We start from the raw sequence: 12,967 nt of genomic DNA, 5'->3' as shown, positions 1-12,967 counted from the left end.
TTTACTGTCATTAGAAGGCAGTTTAAAATTAAACTGGCTCATTTAAACTTTGTAGCTTGTCTTTTTAGCAATATAATCTCGGCCACTGTTTTGACATTTCTTAAAAGATGTTCGCTTCTTTAAGTGTTACACTATATAAGTGTGCTCCGAATGTGTATTCAGAGTACCACATGCTCTTTGGATGGCTTTTCAGTAAGGATTTAAAGGGAGGATTTTCCTTTTACTCACTTTAAAGGTATAGGAACCACGTGCAAGTGTGTGTGCCTGTTTCAGTGCTGCATGCAATGCTGCACTTGCTCTAAATTCATTGGATTTACTCCACTGATGAAGTTCTATGAAAGTGATACATTTGTTGGTATAGTTTATAGATTGTTGGGTGTGTAAGTTTTCACAGGCCACAGAATCAGTACTATCTATTGCACTAACAGTCAGGGATATATCTACTGATCCTTTAAAAAAGTTCAGCATTTGCAGGCAGACACATGACATTCCAAATCTGTTGGCAATACATGTGCACTGAATTGAAGTTATGTCAACAATACTATGTAACCCACTAAATGGGCTCTTAACAGTAAGACTTTTGTTCTCCAACACAAAACTTGCACTTTCCACTATATTTTCTGCAGCATGCTGTTGAAGTTGGAGGATTGCTTGTGGCCCGTTTTCTTTTGCCTCAAAGACTATCTTAAGCAGACACAGATGTTTGCACTGCCTGCCCAGTCCTGCCACAGGACAATTACAAATCTGCTCATGAGGTATAACTTACATCTGTTACAAACTGACTCAGCAACCTGGGCAACAATATCAGATACCCAGTCAATGCTGTCCAGCCATTTATCCCTATACATTTCTTTAGTTTTCAACAGTATTTCAGAATTATTTTTTTCTCCCGCATTTTTCACCTGGCCAGACTGTTGAAGCTTGTCCAAATATCCACAGTAGTCTAGGATTTTGGTGCACAGCAAATGCAGAAGATCATCCAATCTCAGATTGCTGCACCCACTGAGGAACTGGTACTTCACAGTCAAAAAGAAATTAAATTAAATTAAATCTAAAATTAAATTGTAAAGATTTTATTATGCCGATTTATTTAATGACTAATATCTTACATTTCTACATCAAATAAATTTCATACAATGAAATAAACTTTGGAATATGGAAACTTTGAATATGATTAACAGAAGCATATTTTCATGTTTCTTGAGTTAGTCCTACAGTATGTACTAATACTGAAATAAATGTTTATGGGTATTATCCCAAATGCACATCAACAAGCTCATGAATAAATCTGTCCTGTGAAAATAACATATACCTATGGTTTCATGGACCCTGATTAACACTAATCTTGCACTACACAACGTTAATTTAGGTAAGGTAGTCTAGTACTACTGCTAACCAGGGTCTCTGAAGCCACCCCAAAAGGTGCCAGCACTGATTTTTACAACAGTTTTTCAAATGTTGCTGTTCAGGTTGTTTAATTGTAAAACTGCATGTGTAATTAGGACAGACATTTCACAGTACCAAAAAATAAGAGAAACCTACCACATTATGCTTCTAACAATGTTAAATATGACATGTAACATTGTTCTGTGGGAATGCAGAATTCAAAAAAACTTTTTCTAATAAACATTATTTATTATTAGATACCTATAAAATTACCTCTCAGAGATATTATTTGTTTCTGATTCTTCCTGACAGAATCTCCTGCCATAGTTTGCCAACTCAGTCCGCTGTGGCCAGTCCTGCCTGTGGTAGTGCGCCTTGGTGTCCCTGCTGTCCCAAAGGCAAAGATAGCAGAGAAACTTGTTAAAACCTCTTTGGAGACCCATCAGGAATGCTACCATTTTGAAGTCTCCTATGACCTCCCAGCTGTACTCATCATACTTCAAGATGTCCAGCAAGGTCTTGATGCTGTTGTAATCCTCTTTGAGGTGCACCGAGTGAGCCAGGGGAAGAGACGGGTACTTGTTACCATTATGGAGCAGCACGGCTTTGAGGATGACCTGTCAATGAAGAGGCGCCACTCAGTCTGGTTACAAGCGATTCCGATTGCCTCGGTCACATTGTGGCAGAAGCAGAGCCCATCTTGATGGGTGAAGAAGCTGGAAAAAGGTTGGTGACGCTTCCTCTGATCTGCGACTTGCACACTTTTATCCAACAAGTTCCACTGCTTGAGCTTAGACGTCAAAAGCTCGGCATTAGAGCTGGTGAGACCAAGATCTCTAATCAAGTCGTTGAGGTCTTTTTGGTTGGGGTAGTATGGGTTTCTCTCCTCAGCTCCACCTCTGAAATTGTCATCTGGATCTGCAACGTCTTCCTCGCTCTCTGACTTGCTGCTCTCTTCTAAAGACGGCTGCTCTCTCTCCGGAGGAGTGGGTACGGGGAGCTCATGGCAGTGTGGTACCGAGGCGATGGATGAAGGAAGGTCCGGATACGTGATAGCAGGTACCTTCTTGCCAGTCCGACATTTGGAAGGGTCCACCATGCAGAAGTAGCAGTTGCTTGAGTGGTCAGTGGGTTCCCCCCAAATTCTTGGGATAGCAAACTTCATGGCTCTCTTTTCCCCTCTGTACCATCCTACAAAAATACATTTATTTCACCCATGACTAATGTGTAAGAGATTCTCGCAACATTTTTCATATATGATATATTTTTTCAATAACATAGAAAATTGTAAAACATTTTAAAATTAAAAACTTTTACAATTTAAAAATTAACAAATTTTATAAAATAAATTTCCAAGCAACAATTGTCCATCTTACCTTCCAGAAATTTTTTTGCAGTGCTCGCAGGTGAAATGAGGTGCCCAGGGTTTGTCTTGATCCCCGACAGGCATGCCGAAATATGCCTTGTAGGCCTCACACATCTAAGCAGATGCTTCCACTGAGCACTTTTTCGCTCTTGTCTTGATAAATTGGCCGCAGACATAGCAAAATGCGTCTGCCCGATGCTTGCAGCCTCTTGATGCCATCTCAGAAAAATGCAGATATGTATCCACTTAGGCAGCTGGAACTAAACTGAACTGGTGGGCTTAAGGCCCCTGTATTTATACTACTATTTATATTACTGGAAAGTTCTAGACAGTTCTAGAAGTTACTCCAAGTTTACTCAGCACTGAATCTATCTGGAATGTTCTGGAAAATAGGTACATTTCAAAATATCACTGTCCTGGTCACAAAAGCAAAGTTTGTGGGGAATAATAGCCATTTTCTATACTTTTGAGGCATAAGCAATTAGGAAATAACACTTACTACCCAGGAACAAAAAAAAAAAAAAAAAAATGTTACACGGTGTAATAAATAATAATAATAATAATAATAATAATAATAATAATAATAATAATAATAATAATAATATTATTATTATTATTATTATTATTATTATTATTATTATATTATTATTATTATTATTATTATTTTTATTTATTTATTTATTTATTTATTTTTTTTTATATAGCGCCTATCATAACAAATTCTCAAAGCACTTAACAAAAATAAGGGAACAGAATAAAAAGGCATAAAACAATCATAACATATGCAAGATTAGGTATACATAATACTAAAAAATAAAAAAATCAAGAATAAAAACAGCAAAAAATCTAAACGAATGCCAATTTAAATAAGTATGTTTTTAGGCGAGATTTAAAAACAGGGACTCAGAAACTCGGATCTCAATGGGCAGTATATTCCACAGCCTGGGTGCACATGAAGAGAAAGCCCTATCACTCACTGTTCGCAGAAGTTGGTAGAAGGAACAACCAAGAGACCAGCATCGGAGGACTGCAGAGTGCGACCAGGAGTGTCGTCCGTTAGTAGGTCCGAGATGTAAGTCTTAAAATGCAACAGTAAAACTTTGTCATCAGTAAGGTATTTAACCAGCAACCAATGTAAAGATCTCAATACAGGTGTATTATATTCGCTTAACATGAGACCTAGTCAACACCCTAGATGTCGAATTTTGGACATACTGGAGTTTTAGATGGGTATTCTTTGATGCCCCAGTAAATGGTTCATTGCAATAGTATGGAGGAAACAAAAGCATGGACAAGTTTTTCTGCAGCAGACATTGACAAGACAGAGCGCAGACGAGCAATGTTCTGAAGATGAAAGAAAGACAACTTGGTAATATTCCTAACATGCAGCTCAAAGGTTAGACTAGGGTCAAAAATGCCACCCAAGTTTTTCATTTTGGAACAAAACTGGGTTAGAACCCCATCAATAGTCATGTTTCAACAACTGTATTTACGTAATTGATGCATAGTACCTAATAGCATAACTTCAGTCTTGTCACTTGTTAAGCTGCATCCAAACTTTGATATCAGCAATACAGTTTGTAAGCACAGAAATAGCCAAGTCAATGTGTGGTTTGCAGATAAATCTATGTATCATCGGCACAAATATGGAAATTAACAGTGTGACTGAAAAATGTGACCTATCGGAAGCATATATACAGTATGCTAACTAGGATAGGTCCCAATATGGAGCCCTGGGGAACACCAGAAGAAACCAACCCAGCAGTAGACCTGAAATCACCCAAGGAGACAAAATACTTTCTCTCGTGGAGGTAGGGGTTAAACCAATCTAGTGGCTGTACCAGATATGCCAAGCATGTTCTTCAGCCGGGCAAGGAGAGTATTATGGTTCACAGTGTCAAAGGCAGCACTAAGGTCCAATAAGGCCAAAATAGAGAGGGCCCCAGAGTCAGAATCCATCAGCATATCATTTGCAACCTTGACCAGAGCTGTTTGAGTGCTATGCAGCTTTCTAAAACCTGACTGGAGTGGTTCATAAAGATTATTTAACATGAGATGATTGTTTAATTGTTGTGCCACAACACATTCCAGGACGTTGGACAGAAAAGCGAGGTTAGAAATAGGCCTATAAACTGCCCAGGTTATCGGTGGAAAAATGTTTTTTTTCAATACCGTTGTGAAGCAGCAATTTTAAATGCAGAGGGATCAACTCCAAAGCTCACAGACTCATTAATGATGTTAGTCTTAAATGGACCGAGAGCATGAAAACAGGACCGAATGGTGTCTAACAGGCAAGTAGTGGGCTTTTTTTTATGAACCCATTCAGTAAGCCTACTGAGAGTGACAGGAGTGAAATTAACCAGGAGTGCCAGTAAAGGCATGTTGATGATAAAACTAGATAGATGGGGCAAGGACTTGAAATTGACATCTGATATTGTCAATCTGAGCAATAAAAAAATCCAAAAAATCATTACATAGGTCTTGAGAAGCCCAGCTCAGCTCTAGCAATCTGCTTATTGTACAAAATAAAAGTTTTGGATTGTCATGACCATTCTTAAGCCTTTACATCCATATCATTTCTATATCAAAATGATGTAAAATGTAAAATCGAAACCATTACTCTTGTTTGAGGTTGTCTATAGGAATATTTATATGGCAACAGCTGTTTAAATTAAAGGCCATAATAGAGCCGAGATTAATGTTGATCACAGGTGTAGCAAGGTGAGTGGGTGAGCTGAAGAAACTAGGAGGGTTTCTAAATGCACCTGAGTTACTTACTATATTAACAAAATATATTTGTTTGTTTGTATCATCTATCTTTAGTTTGAGATAACAAGCCATACAAAAACATTCACAATACAGAAAATGCATATAAACTATGCAATGCTCTTTTACTACACTTACAGTAAGGCAGCTCCTCAATGCATACATGGTTTGCATTACATCTTGCTGGAGGTCTTTGTTTTTCGGTCCACTCGCAGTTGATTGTTTCTTCTGTAGTCATCTTTGAACAGCTCAGAGCTTCTAATTTTGCAACTTTTGTTCTTTTAGTATTATTTGATCTGAATAAAGGGGCACTTGTTCCATCATTTTTAGATCTGATAATAATAATATTATACTTAAACAGGTAGAGCATCTCTTGGTCAGTTTACTCAGCACCTGTATTAAAAACATTTTTAAAAATAGGTGGAAAAACAATACATGTAACACATGAATCTGAAGGAAAATGAAAACCAAACAGCATTCTACAGAAGTTAGAGATAAAGTAATACAAATGCATAGATTAGGGAAAGGGTACAAAATAATATCCAAGTGTTTGGTTATCCCAGTGAGCACAGTTGGATCAATAATCAGGAAGTGGAAGTTGCATCACACCACCCAGGCACTGCTAAGAAAAGGCCGCCCCTCAAAACTCAGCTCTCAAACAAGAAGGAGACTTGTGAGAGAAGCCACAGAGAGGCCAACAATCACTTTGAAGGAGCTACAGAATTCAGTGGCTGGGAGTGGAGTAATGGTGCACCAGTCAACCATATCAAGAGCTCTGCATAACACTGGCCTGTATGGGAAGGTGGCAAGAAAGAAGCCATTACTCAAAAAGTACCATCTGAAAGCATGTCTGGAGTTTGCCAGAAAGCATGCGAGTGACCCAGCTGCGATGTGGGAAAAGGTTTTGTGGTCAGATGAGACCAAGATAGAGCTTTTTGGCCAAAACTCAAAGCGCTATGTGTGGCGCAAACCTAACACTGCCCATGCCTCAAGGCACACCATCCCTACGGTGAAGTATGGTGGTGGCAGCATTATGCTGTGGGGATGCTTCTCATCAGCAGGGACTTGGTATCTTGTTACAATTGAAGGAATAATGGATGGAGCAAAATACAGGAAAATACTGCAAGAGAATCTGCTTCAGTCCGCTAAAAAACTGAAATTTGGGAGGAAATTCACCTTTCAGCAGGACAATGATCCCAAGCACAAGGCCAAAGCAACATTGGAGTGGCTCAAGAACAAAAAGGTGAATGTCCTACAGTGGCCCAGTCAAAGTCCTGATCTCAATCCCATTGAGAATCTGTGGCACTATTTGAAAATTGCGGTCCACAAACATCGTCCAACCAACCTGAACAACCTGGAGAAAATCTGCCAAGAAGAATGGGCCAAAATCACTCCGACACTATGTGCAAAGCTGGTACATACTTACCCCAAAAGACTTAAAGCTGTTATTGCAGCGAAAGGTGGCTCTACCAAATATTAATGTGTGGGGGTTGAATACTTATGCAAGCAAGATATTTCAGTTTTTTATTTTTCTTAAAAATATTTCCCAACATAAAAACCAATGTCACCTTGCAATAATTGATTTTGAGTTTAAGTGTTTTAAAATAAAATATCGAACAGAACAAAATTTCAATGTATCATTTGTAATTCAGTAATATGAGAGAATTGGTCAGGGGTCTGAATACTTTTGCAAGGCACTGTGTGTGTGTGTATATATATATATATATATATATATATATATAATATATATATATATATATATATATATATATATATATATATATATCTTTTTCCAAATGTTCCTATTTAAACATCCAGTAAAGAAAAGTTAAAGAAATCTTAAAGAAAAGAAACAAACAAAAAAGTTTAAATTCAAGCTTTAGAATTACAGCACAAATACCTTGGTGAAAAGGTTTGGTTATATCTTTTTTAATTCTCCCAGCATTTTTGTAAGATCTTCTTGTTTTTCTCTGCTGGTAACAAAGTTCACCACTCGAACTCCATGCACATGGTCATTCTTAATCAAGAGAGTATACAGTGCATATCTATATGCAGTTATACTGAAATATATGGCATCAAGAAAAAACAAATTTCTTCCAAATTTTTTCATTTGTTCTGTTTGCCATGCAGACTGCAAACACAGGATGAGAGGGATTCCATTTGCACTAGAAAGCAGTTGGTAAAAGAACACATCATCCTTCAAAACTGTTTGCACACGCTTATTTACACTGCATGCATCCATAGGGTCACACCTCTGTGAAGTCATCCACCGTTGTCTGACAGCACTGATGTCATCTGGTGTGAGATAATACATCTGTCAGCAATATCAAAATTTGCATGCATTTCGGCCCACTCCACTTCTTTTAATAAAATTTTACTGTTCGTCATATTTAAAGACAGCCAACCTTCAACAAGGGTCAGGAGTAATGGGTCAGTGAGATTTACTCTCTGTTCAGCAACATTATAAAATCATGGCCATTATGCTGCAACTTCTCTCGCACCACCAGTGCTAGGTTAGATCCCTCAGACAATACTTGGAAAGATATGTAGGCACTGCAATCATTAACCCTAGTGACAGTCGGGTTACCAGAGGATGAGCTATGTGGTTTTCAGTGATGTTCACATTGGTAGTATGAAATGTTTCGTCTTGTAATCATTTGCGAAAAATGACCCTTGTTTTCTTCTAATGCATTTTAAAGTCTATCTTGAACATAGTTAGGAACTTCATCCATAGAGTTTAATAAGAAAAGGCTTCAAGACATACCTTTCCTCTCAAACCTTTATGCTTAAATCATTAGAAAAGACATTATCTCCTCCATTTAAGACACCTAAAAAAAGTAAAATGTCAGGACACACATGCATAAATATAAAATATGGTTTGTGAAAATTAACTAAACATATCACAGAAAGTAATAACTATTAATTGAGTAATATAGTTTGCAGAAAGTGACTTAATGGCTTTCCAAAAAAAACTTTTTAAATATTATTTCAAAATACTTCAATATTACTAAAGGTAGTTGACAACTATTAACAATAGTTTAGTAGTAAAAAATCTGAGTTACAGTGCAATCTCCCTGCCAGGACAATTGCACACACAATATCCCTGCCAGGACAATTGCACACACAATATCCCGGAAAGGACTATTGTACACACAATAACCCTGACAGAACAATTGCACACACAACACCCCTGAAAGATCTTTCACACACAATACCCCTGCCAGGACAACTGCACACGCAATACCCCTGCCAGGACAATTGCACACGCAATACCCCTGCCAGGACAATTGCACACACAATAACCCTGACAGAACAATTGCACACACAACACCCCTGAAAGAACTTGCACACGCAATACCCCTGCCAGGACAATTGCACACGCAATACCCCTGCCAGGACAATTGCACATACAATACCCCTGCCAGAACAATTGCACACGCAATACCCCTGAAGGAACCAAACAGGATAACAGGATCAACCAACAATCATTGGGGTGCAGTTTTGAATATGAAGAACTTGTGAAAGGTGGAAGAAAGGACAGAATGTTCCTTCACACCTTAGGTTGAGTCCGAGTCAGATGACTGGGGACAGAGGAAGGGGAGAAGGAGAAGTGCTATGTTTGCTTAACCATAAAATGCTTGCTTCAATCTTAATTGTTTTTTGAAATCAACATACTACAACGGGGGGGGGGGGTCAGGGTTAGGCGTGCCAAATCCTGATAGGAGCAAGGGATTTTATGTAGAATCTATATAACCCATGTACATGTTTACCCCGGTAGAATACACTGGTTACTGATAAAGTGACCGTTATTCTCCGGAGCGCTCTGTTGTTTGATGACCACTGCAATAAACCTTTGATGCAGCAATCGGTGGCAATTGATTGTCTCTGACATCGCTGCACTTTATTTTGTAATTTTAGAATCTCGAACTACAATGTATGGTGTAAGCAAATGTTTTGTATTAGGACTGAAGTCATTGTATTTTGTATCTTGCTCTTAATTGTGCTGTGATTCTTGATATGTAGTTTTTGTATACAACTGTAAGTCATCCTGGGTAAGAGTGTCTGCTAAGAAATAAAGAAGAAGAAGAAGAAGAAGAAGAAGAAGAAGAAGAAGAAGAAGAAGAAGAAGAAGAAGAAGAAGAAGAAGAAGAAGAGATTATCTACACATGCATGCTCTATAAAATGAAAATAACATGATACAAAACATCGGTACTTGCAGCAACACAGTCTCTCCTGCTTCGCCGGAGAAGCACTGAAAAATGACTGCCCGCCAAAACCCTCCTTCTGCTCCTTCAATCTGCACCTTCTTCTCTCAAGCAACGCTGAAAAATAACTGTCCGCCAAAACTGAATAAAAAAAGCAAAGGGGACGAAACCTAACGACCTAAATACGGCTGATCAATGAAAAGACCGACTGTGAAATGAGATTGAAAGGTAGGGGCTAGTAGATTTAGACCAATTAAAGAAGACTAGCTATTTTCCAGTCAGCCAATCAGAAAGAACAGACCTGCTGCTCCTGTCAGGAACATTCCTGACAGAATTTCGTGGACCCTTTATAGGCACAGCGTCATACCTCGTCGTTTTGCACCGTACCTGCAGTGTCTGTCTCTTCCTGCTTCTGGTCTGACATCACCCACTACAGTCGTCTTTGTGACACAGGCCAATAGTCATATTTCACACTTACCCAAAATGCAGATGTCTTCCCATTTGACGTAGACGGTTAAAAGGGGGTTGATTCATTGTTTGGTTGATAACTGTACTTTTCATTTCATTAATTTTGATAATGAAAGTATTAATTCTCTTGGTTTTTGTTAGTATAAGTTAGTGTAATTAGAAAATACGCAATTCAACAGCATGCATTGCCCGTATTAAAATTGCATTTCTAAGAGAGACAGGATCGAAATCTGTAGGGTTCGATATGCATATGCAATAGCTACTGAATGGGCAAAACCCTACCTGTTAAAAACAATAGATTTGATTTACAAATATAGTCTACAGCACATTCACTCTGCACTCCACTTTGTTGACACCATTTATTCAAGTTTATTGCCATTTGACTCAAAATGATCGGGCTTTATAGTTTAGTTGTTTTTTAAGCAAGGTTATAAAAAATATTTAAGCTATTACAAATTTAAAAAATGCAGCCCTTTGCAATAAATAAATAAATAATTATTTGCAAACGCACAGGAAGATTTTTATTTATTTATTTTTTTTTTGATTATCGGATAGCTGATTGCTTTAAGCCTAGACTTTTCAATCCCTTAACAATAACAGGCTTGAGCGACCACCTATAGAGTTGAAGTAAAATCTCTTAACCTTAATTAAGTTAGAACAATGAAAACATAAAAAAAATGTGTTGGTTCCACGAATGTGTTCAAAAAGACAAATATGGGGCTTAATATCAGCTTGCAGCAAGACTTACAGAATGAAGTTATACAGTGTGGATGACCATCTACTGAGAAACGTGTTGAACTTGTATGGACTACCAGTATACTGGAGCCCCAAAAACAAAAAATATATAAATAAAAAACAACATTTTTTTATAGATTTTTTTTTTTTTTTTTGCTTAAATAGTTAGAAACATCAACATAAAAAGTCTTTAAAGTTATGGCAACAAGTAAAATATTTCCATTAATTTTATAGATATCTAATCTGCAAGTCTGAAAGAAACACATGCTTTAGCAAACATGCATTTTTAGTTTAAAACATACTATAAGGTACAATTAAAGAAATCTCAGATTGCAAACCATGCTTTTAGACTCTGAATTTTTCAGATCATTTCATCTGGATGGTGAAACTGTCCTTACCCCATTCGCTGGCTTCTTTCCTGTCAATAACCAAACAATAACCAACCGATATGCTGTCAGCCAGTAGCATTCTTTGACAAAGAAGACATTGCAGGGGTGAAATTACCAAGAAGTCAAGCAGTAACAGACTTCCTGGAAGGCATGGCCTGCTAACAGAATTAATTTTACCTACAGTAGTATGAGATACCTTAAAATTAAAATAATGTTTGAACATTTCAGACCTATTTAACTAACAGAAGTGCAAAATGGTTAATATTCATGGAATTATTTTGTTAGCTACAATTACTGTAAGCAAATACTTTATCTTTTCAGTTGATTAACTTGATGTGACCTTTAGGTGTTTTTATTTGAATATTTAATGTTCTTCCTCTAGAGCCTTGCTTACAGAAAAAGGGTGGGAATTTTGCTTGAAATCGACAAGCAAACATTAAATAATAACTGTGGATATTGTTTCTTTTTCAGTAGAACTGTCATGGGTTTAGCTACAGAAATGAGCATGTACTGTATATTGTTACATTATAATTTATATCCATGTGTACTGATTCCTAGATAGGCCCTCTTATGCAATTGTTTTAGTTCATTTTACCTAAGTTGTTTAAAGATGGGGCTCACATTACAAAATGGATATGAATTAGGAAAAATAGTGGTATTTCTTACATCCATTGGGGGGCAGATGCATGGTTAAACTCTGGTGTACCATCTGTACTTGGAACTTAGACTTGATTCTGTGGACTGCATTGAGGCCACGGGGGTTCTGACTAAAATAAACAATGATAGAAAGTGAATCAAAACAACAAGAATACTGGGCAGGATTTTCACAAGGTTGTAAATGATAACTCCAGTGTTAATCAACAAATCATTATGTAGCATTAACTTTGGCATTTTCAAGAGGTCGTTATGCCAACCTCTTTATCAAATAATCATGCTAACATGATTTCCAAAATTGCTGATTTCCAAAATAATGTTAATATTTTAACGAGCTGTGGTTCTTGCGGCTATTTCTTTTGTTTGCTTGGGAATTTAAAAGCAAATCCGTGTTAATTGTTATAATTTATCAGGAGTTAATTTGCACTTGGAAAATGAGGGTTTTAATTAATGAAGACTATAACTCTCCTTGAAACAGAAATTTAACAATATTTGTATTTATATATTTATATATTTTTATGGAAATATTTTAGACTTTTATAGACTTGTGGTTATGAATGAGATTTGTTCGCTTGTTTTAACAATTTGTAACCTTAGGCCCGGAACACACTGCCCGATGACATTGCAGAACAAAGGCTATGGCAGTAATAAATATCTACAATTTTTGAAAGAACTTAATGCACGGTGATCGTGAAAACCACATACAACTGGGGACATGCATGTATTCTCTCTCTCTATTAAACACACGTGCACACATAACTACTGTGGCACAGGTGGGAGAGAGAGAAAATGTAGTCCAGGAGGAGTTATGAAAGACTACATTTCCCAGAATGCCACATGAGGGAGCCAGGATTGGATTCACCTGGCTCCAAATTATAATGAATATCACCTGCCTGCAATTAGCAGGCAGGTATTTAACCAGTGAAAATATTTGTTCTTTGCAGTCTCAGTGTGTGTGAAGTAAGGCTGTCATGAAGAAGTAATCTCTGTTTAAAAGG

The sequence above is a fragment of the Polyodon spathula genome, chromosome 2 (assembly GCF_017654505.1).
Source record: "Polyodon spathula isolate WHYD16114869_AA chromosome 2, ASM1765450v1, whole genome shotgun sequence".
In the NCBI taxonomy this organism is placed as follows: domain Eukaryota; kingdom Metazoa; phylum Chordata; class Actinopteri; order Acipenseriformes; family Polyodontidae; genus Polyodon; species Polyodon spathula.
The sequence above is the reverse complement of the archived record's forward strand: the minus strand, read 5'-3'. Positions refer to the sequence as shown.